This window comes from Hordeum vulgare, chromosome 6H (assembly GCF_904849725.1).
Source record: "Hordeum vulgare subsp. vulgare chromosome 6H, MorexV3_pseudomolecules_assembly, whole genome shotgun sequence".
Classification (NCBI taxonomy): Eukaryota; Viridiplantae; Streptophyta; class Magnoliopsida; order Poales; family Poaceae; genus Hordeum; species Hordeum vulgare.
In genome coordinates this window covers 338,493,487-338,510,269 of record NC_058523.1, presented here as the reverse complement: position 1 = coordinate 338,510,269, position 16,783 = coordinate 338,493,487, and the positions used below count along the sequence as shown (strand labels likewise).

The 16,783-nt window shown below is 47.9% G+C and overlaps 1 long non-coding RNA gene across 2 annotated transcripts; it reads right to left on the bottom strand.

Moving 5' to 3' along the window:
• Positions 1-13,223: 13,223 nt before the first annotated feature.
• On the bottom strand, positions 13,224-15,132 carry LOC123404561. 2 transcript variants are annotated; one of them, XR_006611843.1, is made up of 3 exons: positions 14,823-15,132; positions 14,641-14,724; positions 13,224-13,558 (listed from the first exon to the last, which is right to left on the bottom strand). It is a non-coding gene; the product is annotated as an uncharacterized LOC123404561 (long non-coding RNA). The 2 variants fall into 2 exon arrangements; XR_006611842.1 differs by lacking the exon at positions 13,224-13,558 and having other exon boundaries at positions 14,348-14,724.
• Between the last annotated feature and the right edge of the window lie 1,651 nt (positions 15,133-16,783).

Here is a 16,783-nt window from a genome sequence, read left to right as displayed (position 1 = left end):
ATGGCATATTTTAATTAAGTTAACTTCAAGTTATCTAGAACCAGTGTTAAACAAAGTTTCCACGTTGCCACATAACCGCGGGCACGACTTTTCGAAAGATTTAACCCTGCAGGGGTGCTCCAACTAGTCCACAAATTACCACAAGCCGCATAGAAAACCTCGATCACGAAGCTCGCGATCTCGTCGGACTCCTTAGTGGAAAACCTCAACTCTGAGATTACCTAAAGTATCACCGGAATCCCGATACACAAGATATCTCGTAAAAGGCAAAACTAATCCAGCAAGGCCGCCCGACGAGTCGACGATCCCGATAGGAACCGTGTATCTCATTCTGAGGACACGAGGGATGAGCTAGACATCGGGATCGCTAAACCCTGGGTGACCAGGGGCGTCGGACATCGCTCAGGTGGGACCAACACTCATGTGGAGCACTGGCCAGGGGGTTGATTAATTATCCTCGGGGTACGGAAAGTCCCTATGCAATTCTATTAGGTTATTAGGCAAATGTAGTACCAAAGTTGGCCTTGCGAGACCAGCTTTAATCTAAAACGAATTATCAAGGGGGTCCCCATAACAACCCCGATCGTGTTAGGAGCGCTCAATTATGGAACATAACACCGGTAGCCGAAACTAAGGGGGCAAAGGTGGAACAAAACACCAGGCTAGAAAGGCTGAGCCTTCCACCTTTTACCAAGTATATAGGTGCATTAAATTAAATAACATTAATATGGTGATATAACAAGCAACCCGTGTTGTCACGTGGAAGCAACTGCACCTGCAACTAGCAACGCTAACACATGGTTAAGCAAGCAGTAACATAGCCAATCAGTGGTTTGCTAGGTTGTGAACAGGTTGAAGGTTTTCATGGCAATGTCCGGAGGTTGATATTTAACAGGTGGTAGGCAACGAGACATAACGATAGAAACAGTAAAACTAGCATGGCAATGATAGTAATGGTATCTGGGGAAATGGTCATCTTGCCTGAGATCCCGCTTGGAAGAAAAATGACTCCGTGAAGCAGACGAACCGACGTAGTCGCACGGGTCCTTACATTCCGACACGCTTGCGGAACTCTATCGAGACGAAACAAACCGGAAACAAGCATCAACACAGATTTTCACCACGGCACATGCACGACAAGTTGCAATCCACATATGATGCATGATTAGAAGAATATATGCAAGACGTGGCATAACAATTCACGACAATCAAACACTACACATTAAGTGAAGTTCAATATGCAACGAGTTGCATATTGACGAAACTCCACATCCGTATTATTTAGTTCTATCCCGACTAGGTACACGGCAGTATTAAATGTGGTTAAACAAGGCAAGAGGTGAAGCGTAATTAAGCTACCTATCTAGGCATTTTAAATGAGGTCGGAAATGACATATAGCACCTCCGAGATGACCTGATATGTTAATTTATAATTCTGACCAGATATGAACTAACATGTTTTAATATTTGTTAAACAGCAAAATAAATAGGTTCGCGTGATTCTACGCGTCGTTACAAGCAATTTACACATAGAGAACATCTCCAACGGAGCTACGGATCAAAAGATACGAACACCACAAGATATGATGGCATGAATGCAAAATGTGTGCAACGACAATCACAAGCATACCAAGACATACAACCAGCAAGATAATATGAAACTACACGAGATTCTAAGCAAGTTTCATATAGGAAACGATCAAAACGGAGCAACGGTTCAACAACTACGAGCTAAACAAGAAATGACTACAATCCGCCAAAATCAGCCACATAGCATTTTCTACACCCAACAATTACGAGCTACATAAATCCAATATGCTCAACCAAGGCATGAGGCAATAGAGAGCAAGAAGCACTACAACATACAACTAATAACACCTAGCATGAAAGCATGGATCACTAGGAAAAGAGCTCACAAAATAGCATCTCACACACAGTTTCAGACTTAGAGAAAAACACAGTTTATGAAAGTGCAGTTTTCGATCTGAAGGCATATTGACGGCAACAAAACCATAAGCTACAGGATTCCAAATGGCATGAAAATTCATAGCATGCTAGAGAATCCCAAAGTCTACAACTAACTCCATTGCACCAACCTCAAAAGAGCTATAGAACACCAGATAAACTCATGACAAGACAGCAACAAAATATAACAGATTTCAGACTTAGAAATATTTCAGCATCTCCAAAACAACACTATTCCTAGCAAGTTGAGAACAAGCAAACCACACCTAAACATGGATTTCTATTGCAACCAAAATTACCAAGGGCTAGTCTACACACCCAAGGGCAAATCTCTAGTTGACAACTTATTCATATCACGCACCGATTAAATCGCACAAAATAAACAAGAGGGCAACATGGCAAAATATCACGCGCACTAACTTGCTCAAAAGCTAAAACTAAAAGCACAGTTAAATTCTATGGATTTTTCTACCCCAAAAACATATATAACATGTGGGGCTGCAACACAAAAATATCGCCACACGTATATGCGAGATTATGTCCTAAACGCGGTATAGCAAACTAGTGACGGAATCCTACCTCCAAAAATACAAACCACTCTAAAATACATGGAAAAAGGTGCCTAAAACATGAGCATTTTATCTACGGGATTTGAGCAATCCGGACACGCACGAAAATAACTACGGAATAAATCCCTATTAGGACAGCATGCAAAACTAGGTATTTGGCGGGTCAAACTACTTCAAACATGCATGCAAGTTGCAAAATATTAATCTACGTGGAAAACTACACAAGATCCATATACAATACGTTCTGATCCGATACACGAGTAAAAAGATACGAGCGTTTGAAATATCTAATATTCCTGAAATAATTAAATCACAGGAATATGCTAAAAGAAAAACCTAAACGGGCCGAATCAACTACTAATGGGCTACACAGGGGTGGGCACGATATAATAGGCCGCGCCTAGGGCGAGGAATAGAGGTGGCAGCTCACCTCGGGCTATCGGGCCAGGTGGAGGAGAAGAGGCAGGCCGAGGCAGATGGGCCACCAGGCTGCTGCAAGCCGGCCCACGCGAGGCGGCGGCCCAGCAAGCCGGCCACGTGCAGTCATCGTGCTCCTCCCGCACGAGCTGCTCGCACGAAGCCTGCCGGTCGACACGGCTTGGGGCGGCCGAGCTCCGATGGCGGCCAGACTCCGGGAGGCGAGGGGGCGGCAGATCCGGGCGGACCTCGCCGGATCCGGGCCGGACGGCGGCGGTTGGCTTGACCGCGGCGGAGCTCCAGCATGGGGCGGCGGCACACACGAGCAAGGGCGGGGCATAACGGCACTAGGGTTCGACGGTGTGCGAGAGGAGGCGCGACGGATCCGGTAGAGCTCCGGCGAGGCTTCGGCTCGGCCGCGGGGCTGCTGCACGGGAGCTCCCTCGTCCCGGTCCCGATCGGGACAGAGGCGAGGCGGCGGACACCAGGGGAGTAGGGGCGCAGTTGGGCCTGGGCGGGCCAGCCATGGGCCTGGCGGGCCGGCGGCGGCCGGTGGGAGGAGAGAGGAGGTGGGAGTGGGTTGTGCACGGATTAGGGTTAGCACGGGTTTCGAGGAGGGGTTGGGTGGCTGTCTAAAACAATAGCATGGGGGTCTATTTATAGACAATGGGGGGCTAGGTTTAGCAGAATCTCGCCTCGGTTTCAACCGCGCGACCAGAATCGAACGGTTTCGCACAAGGGACGGGCTAAGTGGCCGTGTAGAGTAGGTTAGCCGGGGAAGAGAGGGAAACGGTGTGGCGCGGCAATGCGATTTTAAAACACCGATAAACGTCCGACGGTAGACCGAATAAGGTGTCGCTACGGTCGACCGTTCGGGTACTAGACGGACTCCGATTGCGACGAAATTTGACAGGCGGACTAGCTACAACTAATTAAGACCGCACGCCAAATTTCAACTCAATCAAACAATGTTTTACACACAATTTTAAAAACAGGTTTTGACAATGTCGCGGGCGCGTGCGTGTGTGGTCGGGCTCAGAACGGACAACGACGAGAACCGGCAACTAACAACGGATGCAAGTTTGAAAACTGGCGGCAACAGAATGCCGATGCAATGCGGATGATGCGATGATGATGCGACAAATAAAAATAAACACACGACGAAAACGGAATAGAAGGGGAATCTTGTGGAACGTCGGTCTCGCGCTGTCACTCAATAGCAGCAGCAGGAGGAAGCAAACAAGTGCTTAACCACCACGAGCGAATTTATGTGGCTGCTACTAAAACTACGGTACATCATCACTAGAAACACACTTTAAGCACACATGAGCACATCACCACCAGCAATCACCAGCAGCCAGCTACGAAAGTCGTGAGGTTCACCAGTTGCAACAACCGAGGACCAACAGCATGGCTAGAGCCAAGCACAACAGCTTCAACAGCAGCAGAATATATGAACTTTGAGTTTGAGTACAGCTAGAGCAGAGCAGACAACAAACTAGAAGAGAGGTTGAGGGAGGGGGAAACAGGGAGAGGAAGGAGGAACTAGAGGCTCACGGCTCACCTCAAGGTTGAAGACGAGCTAGGGGGACACGAAGAAGAGGAGATCTACGTCGGTGAGGAGGGGAGCTCCAATTCATGCTGGGGGCGTGAGGTAGAGGAGATCCACGTCAGCGGCGCCAATAGGTACATATCCACTCGCCGGCGACTGGAGGAAGGGAGGAGACAGCCGGCTATGCGAGCTTGGAGCCGACGGTGCGGGGTCAGAGCAGGAGGCGGAGGAGCGTGAGAATCGACAACCCGAATCGACCGAACACATGGGAGGGGCAGTGCGGGGCGCGGTGGGTCGGGGACGGGCGACGCGGGGAGGCGGCGTGGCCGGGGACGGTGTGGGATGAGAGAGCTGGTGACTCGGGGTGAGAGGATAAGACTTTTTTCCTACTCGCATGGCGCGCGCGGATGGCTCTTTTTCGCGCCATAGTTTCCGGGTGCGTCATGAGGCAAACAACGCCGACACATTTTGTGCCCGTGCGAATCGCCGACACACAGTCCATCATTGTATACACAATCTACCAACAGAAATTGCATCGATGTTTCTTAGAAGTTTTGCCGACGGATAATATGTCATGATCTTATATAACTCAGATATATTGTGTCGGTACAGTTTGGGACAAAAAATGTGTCGGCGATGCTCACCTATACCAACAGATGCATGTTGCATTTGTAGTGTCGTGGTGTAGTGTTACTTTGTTTCTCCATGAATTTAATACACTAGATGCATGCTGGATAGAGGTCGATGTGTGGAGTAATAGAAGTAATTGTAGGCAGAAGTCGGTCTACTTGTTTTGACGTGATGCCTATATGCACGATCATTGTCTTGGATATCATCATAATTATTTGCTCTTCTATCAATTGCCCAACAGTAATTTGTCTACCCACCGTTTGCTACTTTTTCAAGAGAAGCCACTAGTGAAATCTACGCCCCCGGATCTACTTCACATAATCTATTTGCAATCTCCATTTTGCTATTCGCGTTTCCATTTTATTTGCTCTTTTATTTTTAGATCTATATTACCCAAAAACTCAAAAATACCTTGCTGCGTTTTATTTGCCATCACTTTATTTCCATCTATTAATCTATCCTTTCACCTCACCCACGAGGGGATGATAACCCCTACACGCGTTGGGTTGTGAGGATTTGTTATTTGTGTGCAGGTACCACTTACATAGTCTTGTGGGTGTTCCTACTGGATTGATACCTTGGTTTCTTAAGTGAGGGAAATACTTGTCGTCGTTGTGCTACATCACCCTTTAAGCTTGGAGGGAAACCAACACAATCAGCGAGGAGTCAAGATTTCTGGCGTCGTTGCCAGGGAAGATCAAGTCAGGATCTATCAGGTTCCAACACATAAACTCTCATGTCGATGCAATTATATTATTTGCCATTTTCTCTTGTTTCCTCTCCCCCACTTCACAAAAATTTGCCTTTTTATTTGCCCTCTTTCTGTTTGTCGTTTTCTTGCGAGATCTCTTGTTTACTTATCGCTATGGCAAACTCCTCCCTCGCTATGAGCACGCCTGAGATTGAAGATCTCAATTTTAGGCAAAACGGAGGAGAAAGTTTGAAAGATGCTTGGTATAGGATTTGCAATGCTCATGATAGATCTATCCACAAGCAATATACTATTGTTCTTCTTGGAAATTCTTATGTGGGAATTACGTGAAGTTTGCCATAGGGGATTTGAATCATCAAGGATTTTTGAATGGATGAGAAGAGGAATAGGGGATCCTTTATGAAGCCCGCAGAAAATATTGTGATAAAAATGAGTAGAAGCACTCATTTAATAAGGAATAATTATAGAAATATTTAGGAAGTTGTTTCACTTGATTTGGACTTGAAATGAATATTCTATGGATTTTATAATACTAGATAAATAGCAATAGGAAGCTATTTATTTAATGCAGCAGAATAAAGCCTCATAAAAATGTTGACCAATGCTTCAAAAATAGGGCATGATATTAGATGGCTCTAGAAATTGGAATCACTCCATTTGGAGTGGATTTGGATCCTCTACGAATTTCTCAAGGTGGGGTTTAATTCATTCAGATTTGGATTTAAATAAAAACACCACATAAAGGTTGCTTGGAAAAATGTGCAAAGCACATATTTGGATAGCCCTTGATTTTAGGAACCTGCACGAATTTGAATCAAGAAAATTGGAGTTAAAATGGATTTTACATAGAATATTGAAGTTTCTGGAAAAAAGGAAACAGCAGAGAAGGGACTCTATCCGAGAGGCTATCCTGCACACATGGCGAAGGAGAGGGAGTGGGCCGGCCCATTGGCTCGGCCTGGAGGCAGCAGGTGGACACGGCGAAAGTGGCTTTCGGGAGGGCGCCATCGCCGCAGGGAGGCGGCAGCCAACAAGAGGCGCGGCCAGTCAAACCGAGGGCCTGGCCGTCATGAGGCTGACGAGGGGGGGGCCCGCCTATCGGGCCCTTCCCCTTCCTCCCGCCCGAGCAGGAGGGGAAGAGAGAGGCGCCCAGCGCCGGTCTTCCCTACCGGCCTCCTTCGACGAGGGCTTGGCCACCGGGGCGCTCAGGAGCGAGCAACGCATCTACCTGGGGCACTGCCTCTTGTCGGGGACGCCCGTGAACGATGGGCCCCGAAGGGGGCGGACGGCGACGCCGGGCGCTGCTGGCTGGCATGCCACGATGATGGAGAGAGCGAACGAAGTGCCGCGGAGGATGGGGTGTCCCTGGGGGACCCAATACAGGCGAGCGCCCAGCAAGCCCAGCAAGCCAGAACACGTCGAGGTCGGCGCGGGATCGAGTTCGAGGATGAAGGCGCTCGATCCAAACCGTCATGCCGAGGATATGCTCTGTCGTGGCCACATTCCAGGCATGGGCAGGGATGCCGCGGAGCTCGACACGATACTCGAACCCACCCGAGCCGGCATGTGCGAGCTTGCACCACAGGCGCAACGACAGGGTAAATCTTGGGCCATAGACGAGGTGATCGCCGTTCATGCGATCCTTGAAGGCTCTAGAGCCGAAGATGACGATGAAGTCCTCGGGTTGGTGCGCATGGATGGTGAAGTCCCCGACCTCGAAGTTGAAGGTGCGGTGGAGCAGGTCAGCGACCTCGTCGGCGGACACCCTCGGCCTAGTGCCCGTGATGGTGACCACCATCGCCCGGGCCAGCACTTCCTTCGCTTCTTCCATCTCAACGGTGCGCGCGAGGATGACCCGCGCTGGTACAGCGGCAGGCACCTGGGCAGCCAGAGCTGGGAGCAGAGGCGGTGGCGGGGGGACGGTGAGAGCATGGCCGGCCGCAGAGTCGTCCGGCTTTGGGCGTTTGGGGGAGCGCGACCCTTTCGCCGGTGGTAGTTCTCGCAGCCGCGGGAGTCGTGGCCGGAGATGAGGCATTTCCGGCAGCGGATGTCGCTCTTGCAGTCCCGGACCCGATGGCGATGATCCAGGCAACGGAAGCAGAGCCCAGCGATTGCCTCAGGGGAGGGGCTGCGCGGGTGCTGCAGCACGGGCTCCGGCTCGAGCGCACGGCGGGGGCGGAGGCGGTTCTTGCGATGAGGCTGCTGGAAGCCGTCAGCATCCACCATGTCGCTGCCTACAACGCGGTGCACCTCGGAGCGAGGGCCGATGCAGGCCTTGGCCGGCAGCCGCGGCGCCGCCACCACAGGGCCGGAGGCAGGTGGCGCGGGGGCGGCGCTCCGAGAGGCAGACTCGGGGGCGGCGCACCGGGCGGCCGGCGGCATGCGAGCCACCTCGCTGTAGGAGCGCGCGGAGGATTCGCTGTCGGAGCCGGACCAGCGGCCGTCGCCGAAGGAGACGCGGTCACCTGACATGGCGCACAACAGAAGGTGAGGGAGGGGCTGGGGAGGAGGGCCACCGGCGTGGATTCGACGGCGAGGCTGGTGGAAGGTTGGGTCAGGCTAGGGAAGCGGGAGGGAGAGGGAGAGGGAGAGCGGAGCGGAGCATTGTTTCCACAATCATGTTGTTTCTCTTGTGCTTACTTATTAAATACTGTATTCTGCATTCCTACCAACAACAACCAACAACAACCAAGCCTTTCAGGCCCAAACAAGTTGGGATAGGCTAGAGTTGAAACCCATAAGATTTCGAAACCAAGTCATGGCTCTGGAACGTGGATAGCTAACTTCCACGCACCCCTGTCCATGGCTAAGTCTTTGTCGATATTCCAAACCTTCGGGTCTCTCTTAACAGACTCCTCCCATGTCAAGTTTGGTCTACCACGACCCCTCTTAACATTCTCAGCACGCTTTATCCATCCGCTATGCACCGGCGCTTCCAATGGCCTCCGTTGAATATGTCCAAACCATCTGAGACGATGCTAGACCAGCTTCTCTTCAATCGGTGCTACCCCAAGTCTCTCTCGTATATCGTCATTCCGTACCCGATCCTTCCTTGTGTGACCACATATCCATCTCAACATGCGCATCTCTGCTACACCTAACTGTTGGATATGTCGTCTCTTGGTTGGCCAACACTCCGTGTCATACAACATCGCAGGTCGGATAACTGTCCTATAAAACCTGCCTTTTAGCTTTTGTGGCACTCTCTTGTCACAGAGTACGCCAGAAGCTTGGCGCCACTTCATCCACCCAGCCTTGATTCGGTGGCCCACGTCTTCATCGATATCGCCATCCTTCTGCAACATGGACCCCAAATATCGAAACGTGTCTCTCTCCGGTACCACCTGCCCACCAAGGCTAACCTCTCCATCCTCGTGCCTAGGAGCACTAAAACTGCACCTCATGTATTCAGTTTTAGTTCTACTAAGCCTAAAACCTTTCGATTCTAGAGTCCGCCTCCATAACTCTAACTTTCTATTAACCCCCGTTCGGCTATCATCGACTAGCACCACATCATCCGCAAAGAGCATACACCATGGGATATCTCCTTGTATATCCCTTGTGACCTCATCCATCACCAAATCAAAAAGATAAGGGCTCAAAGCTGACCCTTGGTGTAGCCCTATTCTAATCGGAAAGTCATCGGTGTCGCCATCACTTGTTCGAACACTTGTCACAACATTATCATACATATCCTTGATGATGGTAATGTACTTTATTGGGACTTTGCGTTTCTCCAAGGCCCACCACATGACATTCCGAGGTATCTTATCATAGGCCTTCTCCAAATCAATGAACACCATATGAAGGTCCTTCTTTTGCTCCCTGTATCTCTCCATCAGCTGTCATACCAAGAAGATGGCTTCCATGGTAGACCTCCCAGGCATGAAACCAAATTGGTTTTTGGTCACGCTTGTTAACCTTCTTAAGCGGTGTTCAATGAGTCTCTCCCATAGCTTCATAGTATGGCTCATCAGCTTGATTCCGCGGTAATTAGTACAACTTTGAACATCCCCCTTGTTCTTAAAGATTGGTACTAAAATACTCCGCCTCCATTCTTCGGGCATCTTGTTTGATCGAAAAATGAGGTTGAAAAGCTTAGTTAGCCATACTATCGCTATGTCTCCAAGGCCTCTCCACACCTCGATGGGGATACCATCAGGACCCATCGCTTTGCCTACTTTCATCCTTTTTAACGCCTCCTTAACCTCACACTCCTGGATACGTCGCACAAAGCACATGCTGGTATCATCAAAGGAGTCGTCTAGCTCAATGGTAGAGCTATCAACCTCTCCATTGTAAAGGTTGTCAAAGTACTCCCGCCATCTACGCTTGATCGCCTCATCCTTCACAAGAAGTTGATCATCTCCGTCCTTGATGCATTTGACTTCGCCGACATCCCTCGTCTTCCTCTCCCTAATCTTGGCCATCTTATAGATGTCCCTTTCGCCTTCCTTAGTGTTTAAACGTTGGTAGAGGTCCTCATACACCCGACCTCTCGCTTCACTCACCGCCCGCTTTGCTGCCTTCTTCGCCACCTTATACTTCTCCATGTTAGCTGCACTCCTGTCCAGATATAGGCATCTGAAACAGTCCTTCTTCTCCCTAATAACCTTCTGGACCTCATCGTTCCACCACCAGGTGTCCTTAGCTTCCCTTCTACTTCCCTTGGTCACCCCAAACTCCTCTACAGCGACCTTCCGCAAGAAGGTCGCCATACTCGTCCACATCAAGTTTGCATCGCCTCCTTCCTCCCAAGGGTCCTCCTTAATGACCCTCTCCCTGAAAGCCTGGGATGCCTCCCCCTTGAGCTTCCACCACTTCGTTCTAGCGACTTTGGCGCGCTTATCCCGTTGGACACGAACCCTAAAGCGGAAGTCAGCAACCACAAGCTTATGTTGAGGGACAACACTCTCTCCAGGTATCGCTTTACAATCAATGCAAGCGCTTCTGTCTTCTCTTCTAGAGAGGACAAAATCAATCTGGCTAGAGTGTAGACCACTACTGAACGTCTCTTCCTAAAGAGGGTGTTAGCTACAACCATGTCGTAGGCTAGAGCGAAGCTCAAGACATCTTCTCCTTCTTGGTTCCTGATGCCATAGCCAAAGCCCCCATGCACCCTTTCAAAACCTGTGTTAGATGTACCCACATGGCCATTGAGGTCTCCTATGAAGAGCTTCTCACCAATAGGTACCCTCCTAACCAAGTCCTCCAGGCCTTCCCAGAACTCCCTCTTGGTGCTCTCATTGTGGCCTACTTGTGGGGCATACGCGCTGATAACATTGAGGACTAAGTCCCCAACTACCAGCTTGACAAGGATCATCCGGTCCCCTTGCCTCTTAACGTCCACAACTCCATCCCTAAGGCTCTTGTTGACCAAGATGCCTACTCCATTCTTGTTTGAAGTTGTCCCCGTGCACAACTTGAAGCCGGTATCCTCCACCTCCTTCGCCTTTTGTCCCTTCCATTTGGTCTCTTGGACACATAGGACATCAACACGTCTCCTCACCGCCGTAACAACTAGCTCTCGTAACTTACCCGTCAGGGACCCTACGTTCCAGCTACCTAAGCGTATCCTCCTAGGCTCGGCTAACTTCCTTACCCTCCGCACTCGTCGAGTCAAATGCGAAGACCCTTGCTCATTTTTCACTACACCGGGGCGTCGGTGCAGCGCGCCACTAAGGATGCGGCGACCCGACCCTTGCTCACTTATCACTGTATCCAGATCAAGATACGACGCGCCACCAAGGGGGTGACGGCCCGGCCCTTGCCCATTTGACACCACACCCGGGTTCCGATGTGGCGCGTCGCTAAGAGGGTTACGCCCCAACAAGTTTCCTTTGGGTTTCATCTCCATAAGAGTGGCTGGGTTTTTCACGTTCTGCATTCCTACCACTTGAACTAAAAAGTTTTTTTTAGTACATCCTTGGCGATGCTTATGGTCCCATTGTGTACACGAATTTGTAGAAGAAAAATTCATGGAATATCTGCCTATGCACGGATTTTTAGAAGAAAATTCATGGAATATCTGCCTATGATTCTACTATGTTGCTTCTCTTAGAATTCTATTATCTGTTGTGCTCGACTATTCGATTGTCTGCCTATCTCTTTAATCCGTTCGTTTTCCTTTACTTCTTTGCTCTTCTGATTTGCTTAGTTGGTATTACATTATATTACTAGAAGACAATTATAGCCTCACAACAGCCGTTCCTTTCTTCCCCCTTTGATTTGGTCATGTGCGGTGTGCAAGGAAGAAACATAGGAAGAGATTATTTAATTTTTTTGTTGGTTTTCCAGCAGCATTTCATTACTTCATTGTAGAGTTACAATCGTTTTGATTGATAATTCTAATCATTATATGAACGTATAAGGTTGGTACCTACTGGAAGTTGCAAACTTATTGATGCAATTTGCCTTGTACAAAACAGTTACATGATTTGAAAATAATTATCCTTGCAGTGAAATGAATGAAAAGGTCAGGGAGTTAACTGAAGAGGAGCACAATCAGAGGTATACTATATTTCCTTGCATGTTTGGCTTTTGTACTAAATAGCATTGCCACAGTTTTAATCATGTACTCATTTACCTGTTAGGTATTCCTGTCTTCAGATGGCTATTTTTTTGAGGAATCCTTTAAGTGGATATACCTTTCTGAGAATGACATCAAAGGGATTGCCCTGCTTTCAGGTTTGTTTGTTTTACTGAGAAATGTAGTATTATTCATTTCAACAGAATGTCGTTTTATTGATGATTATTTTTAGTTTGCTAAACAGACTAACTATAATAATTTGAATAGAGATAATTATGTTGTGAGCTCATATGTTCTTTGTCGTTCTGCAGAAGGAAACACTAATCTCTATATACTTCATCCAATGTTCAATTACCACCTATTTTGTAAGGTCTGTAAATCTATTCCCTAACCAGGTTGTTGATTATATCCGAAGGACATACAGCATAATACCCCCTCTGTCTCAAAATATAAGGTGTTATTTGTTATAAATCTAGACCAAAAAAGGTCTTATATTTTGAGATAGAGGGAGTAATAAGGAGTAGAAGGGATTCCATCGGTCTTTTCCTGGTTAAACTTTTCTCTGGAGGCTTGTGCATTAAACATCAGGTTCTCTTATCTGTTCTTATTACATTATTAGTAAATTTGAGGAAAACATGAGTTGGGTGCTGTTGCACCGCCCGCAGGGGATGCAAATGTGGCAGAACCTGCTTCCATGGACGAATCCTAAGCAAAAGAAGCTGGACAAAGCAGCAGATTGAAAGCACAAGTTATCGAATATTCAGCATATCCACAGAATCCAGATCTAAATGCTCAAGACTTTGAAGGGATGAAAAAGATAACTCCAGATGTTGGATTGGAAGAATGTTCTAAAATAAATGTTCATATGTTGATTAGGAATGGAACTATGTGTGCTCTGCATATTTTGGAATGGTATGGATATCAATATATTGGGATACTTCGGACATTGAATTCTACTAGGATGTTAAGTTTTGCTGCAGACATATAATGTCACCGTTACTTGAAATATGGTCTACAGACCAGAAGCACTAAAACTTCTCCAGATTTGCTACTTGGTAGCTGTATTGTTGATCCGCTTGTGTGTGCTTACCACCGCAGAGGTTAATGTAAGTCTTACAGTGCAGTTTTCAGAGAATGCAAAACTGATCTTGCTTCCTTAATTGAATGTCATCAGACCTCCTGTTCTGAAGAAATTCCACAAGGAGAAAAAGGGAGAAACAGTGAAAGTTCACCGACTGGCAATAAAAGGTGAATATAAGTATCTTTTTCAGAGATTATAAGATGAAAAACCCACACACTAATCTTGGACCTTTTCTTTCCATGATACAGTTGCACAACAAAACAGCTATTTTCTCCGAAGGGTCGTGAAAATCTTGATAAGAAGCAAGACGCAACTCAAACTGAGCATTTTGAATAGCTAGATACATCATCATCTTCTCCACAGGAAGCCAGACGTGCCATCATCAACTTCATGGAGTTTCTAGGTTTCTACCTTTTGAACTATTGTTTATTCAGATGAAAAAAAATAATGGCAACTCTGTGCATGCACGTATGTACTGCGTACCTCTAAGCTAACGCCTTCGACTCTCTGTATATTTGTGAGTCATAGTTCTTTCGTCAGTAATAATGGTATCACTATGCTGTGAGTTTCCTCTACTATATTCATCAACTTTTTTCCATTTACCTCACTTGCCTACTCTATATAAAATAACAAATACTTAGCAGATTTTTTTCCATCAAAAATCGTTTTCTTCTCATCATAAACTATAATTAATGTATGCCAAAATTTCACGGCACCTAAATTGCAATCAATAATCGATTTCAATACAAAACAAACTAGATTCAATTTAACAACCTGTACTCATGGTAGGTTATGAAAAAAACTTTCGGTGTCAAAATATAACACTATAAACTAGCTACAGATTCCCAATATTAGTACCTACTTTTCTATCATCTTCATCTTTTTCCAATTCTTTACCACACATGCCGTCAATTCCCGAACAAGAACTACCGACTGTTCACTCCCCTCTTTGTTTTATACCACCAAACCAACAATAAAGGATTCAGACGGGTGTTCTACAGACTGTTCACTCTACTCTTCATTTCATACCTTTAACCAAACCAACAACAAAGGATTCAAACGAGTGTTCTCACGGGCGCGGCGCACGCCGCGCACTTCGGAGCTAGTTGCAAACGAATCGACCTAGGATTTGGCTTGACAGAGGCAGTGAGGAATGCATATGAGGGAGCGGGGGACTAAGCTTACTTCTCGGCATGGTGGAGCAGGTAGAGGTAGACGAGCTTCTTCATCCCAAGCGACTATGTCGACACGTTCTTGAATCTTGACTGCCTGCGCCGCAGCACACACGGCACACGCAATTCAGTCGCCGGAATCCGCGGCGTGAGATGAGACGAGACGAGACGAGAGGGGTGGGACGCTAGACGGACCCGGTGGGCGACGTAGAAGCCCCGCGAGATGAGGGCGAGGAGGCGCTTGAGCGTCGACCTTCTCGCCGTCGATGCGGGAGTCGAGGAGCGTCGGGATGGCGACGGCGTCCAGGTCGTCGTAGAGATGCGCGTCCGCCCCAACCGCCCGCATCCCCGAACCAGTCGAACTCGGCGAGAAGCTGCGCGGCGCGGATTTGGGCGGCCGCCGCCGCCACCTTTCGCCGGCAACCCTTCACTCCAGAAAAACCAATCGCTCCGCTCCGTGCCGCTCAGGAAGCGCTCTCCCGATCGAACTCCTGTGGAAAAGGACCGTTCGGCTTTTTTTTATTTTTGAGACAATAAAAGGACCGTTCGGCTTTTTTTTGACCGTTCGGCTGGCTCCTCTCCGTGCAAGTGTGGGCTGCCAGCCCATTACGGTCAAATATGGCCCTTTCGGGTAGTCAAGAAAATTCTGGAGTCAAGCAACTGCTCACCCGGGAGAAAATACTGGTACCGTTTCGTTAGTGGCATTTTATAAGAGCATCTCCAACATCCGCACAAAAAGGCGCGCGCGCTAAAAAACGGCAGTTTACCGCGCGCAGGACTGAAATGCGCGCTCCAGCGGCGGCGGGAAAACCGCGCGCGCGTGAAAAGGCGGCAGCCCGCGCGTCATTTTTGCGGCGCCGCATCCCGCGCGTCCATAAAAGGCAGCGCGCTGCCCTGCCTCTCGAGCCGCGTTCTCTCTCCCTCTGCCGCTCGCGCCGCCGCCGCGTTCTCCCTGCCTCTCGCGCCGCGCTCTCTCTGCCTCTCGCGCCGCCGACGAGCCACCATGCCGCCGCGCCGCCGTTGCTATCTATGTAAAATAACTTTGTATCTTTTTTACTTAAATGCAATCTACTTATTAAAAAAAATTGTGCGCGCTGCATTTTTGGGCACTGCTGGAGCGGCGCGCGCTGCATTATAGCGCGGCTGTTGGAGCCAGCGCTGCGCGACGCGCAAAACCAGGCGACCAGCGCGCGGCAAACTCGTTTTTAGGCGCGGCGCGAAGCACGCCTGTTGGAGATGCTCTAATTTTGATCAGATCTTGATCCTGCTGAAACGAGGAGCGACGAGGGGGCGGGGGTTATGCTACTCCGCAAAATTGCATTGTGCATCGTTTCGCTCTTCAGTTTCAGGTCCGCACAGCTGATGCGTTCGGCACCGTTCGGGCTCCAGTCGTGAAGTCTGGAGCTGGAGTGTTGTCAAATAGGCTCTAAGAGAGAGACGTGGGAGCATTTCGCGGTTCATGTATGTTCTCGATCATTGAAGCGCGATTGGGTACGTGTAATCAGGGCCGTCTGTGAGAGGAACTACACCGTATTTTCTGTGGCACTGATCCACATAGCTGTTGGGGCTGACGTTTTTTTTAAGATTGTTTGGACAGACGGATAAGCCTGGAAACGCAGACACAGGTCCTCGTTAGCACTTGCATGAATATAAGCGCGCCGCAGCCTAAATTGGCTCCTGCTTCTCTCTTGCTGCTTCTTCGCCCGCTCTCGCTCGTTCGGCCGCACGCTTCACTGTTGAAGAAATATGTGAAAACAAAAATAGTTTATGGATTTTAAATAAAAGTTTATCCATTGAAGGAAATTTTATGAAGTTGGGAAAAAATGTGAATTTGATAAAGTACATAAAAAAGTAAAATATATTATGAATTTAAGAAAAAGTTCGTGAAATTTTAAAAAGTTCACGAATTTTAAAAAACAAATTTTTATAGCAGTTTATGGAAAATGAAAAAAGTTCACAGATTTTGAAAAAAAGTTTGCGGCTATGAAATTTTTCATCGATTTTGGAAAAAAATCATTAATTTCAAAAAGTTCATGAACATGAAAAACGTTCATGAACTGAAAAAAGTGCAAAACTTGAAAAGGTTCGTTATTTGAAAGAAGTTCACAAAAATGAAAAACGTTACAAAAAAAGGTTCATAAATTGGAAACAAACTT